Source organism: Borostomias antarcticus, assembly GCF_949987555.1.
Source record: "Borostomias antarcticus genome assembly, chromosome: 3".
Taxonomy (NCBI): Eukaryota; Metazoa; Chordata; class Actinopteri; order Stomiiformes; family Stomiidae; genus Borostomias; species Borostomias antarcticus.
In genome coordinates this window covers 756,524-757,722 of record NC_140236.1, presented here as the reverse complement: position 1 = coordinate 757,722, position 1,199 = coordinate 756,524, and positions in this window count along the sequence as shown.

The following is a 1,199-nucleotide window of genomic DNA, read 5'->3' as shown; positions in this document are numbered from 1 at the left end:
TGGTTCCAGCCGGGCGAGTGGAGAAGATCACGCTCAGCTGAAAAGCAATTCTGCCAACATGGGTTCACACATTCGTCTTCATCAGTGAGCCGGGGGGGGGGGGGGGGGGGGGCGAGGCTTCAGGTGGACTGAATGTGCTGCTGGTTCCCATGGTAATCAAAGTTAGAGTACTTTATTCAAATGTGACCAGATAGCTTTAGTGGGCTGGAAGACAGGTCAGTGGCACCTGCATTACAAGTGCACCCCCCCCCCCCCCCCACACACACACACACACAAACCACACCCACACACACACACACAAACACACACACACACACACACATACACACTCCTCTCCTCTTCTTCTAGTGTGTGTTCTCTCCTCCTCCTCTCCTCCTCCTCTTCTAGTGTGTGTTCTCTCCTCCTCCTCTCCTCCTCTCCTCTTCTAGTGTGTGTTCTCTCCTCCTCCTCTCCTCCTCTTCTAGTGTGTGTTCTCTCCTCCTCCTCCTCTTCTAGTGTGTGTTCTCTCCTCCTCCTCTTCTCCTCTTCTAGTGTGTGTTCTCTTCTCCTCCTCTCCTCCTCTTCTCCTCTTCTAGTGTGTGTTCTCTCCCCTCCTCCTCTCCTCCTCTCCTCTTCTAGTGTGTGTTCTCTCCTCCTCTCTCCTCTCCTCCTCTTCTAGTGTGTGTTCTCTTCTCCTCCTCCTCTCCTCTTCTAGTGTGTGTTCTCTTCTCCTCCTCTCCTCCTCTTCTAGTGTGTGTTCTCTCCTCCTCCTCTCCTCCTCTCCTCTTCTAGTGTGTGTTCTCTTCTCCTCCTCTCCTCCTCTTCTAGTGTGTGTTCTCTCCTCCTCTCCTCTTCTAGTGTGTGTTCTCTCCTCCTCCTCTTCTCCTCTTCTAGTGTGTGTTCTCTCCTCCTCCTCTCCTCTCCTCCTCTTCTAGTGTGTGTTCTCTTCTCCTCCTCCTCCTCCTCTTCTAGTGTGTGTTCTCTCCTCCTCTCCTCTTCTAGTGTGTGTTCTCTCCTCCTCCTCTCCTCTCCTCCTCTTCTAGTGTGTGTTCTCTCCTCCTCCTCTCCTCTCTCCTCTTCTAGTGTGTGTTCTCTCCTCCTCTTCTAGTGTGTGTTCTCTCCTCCTCCTCTCCTCTCTTCTAGTGTGTGTTCTCTCCTCCTCTCCTCTTCTCCTCTTCTAGTGTGTGTTCTCTTCTCCTCCTCTCCTCCCTCTTCTAGTG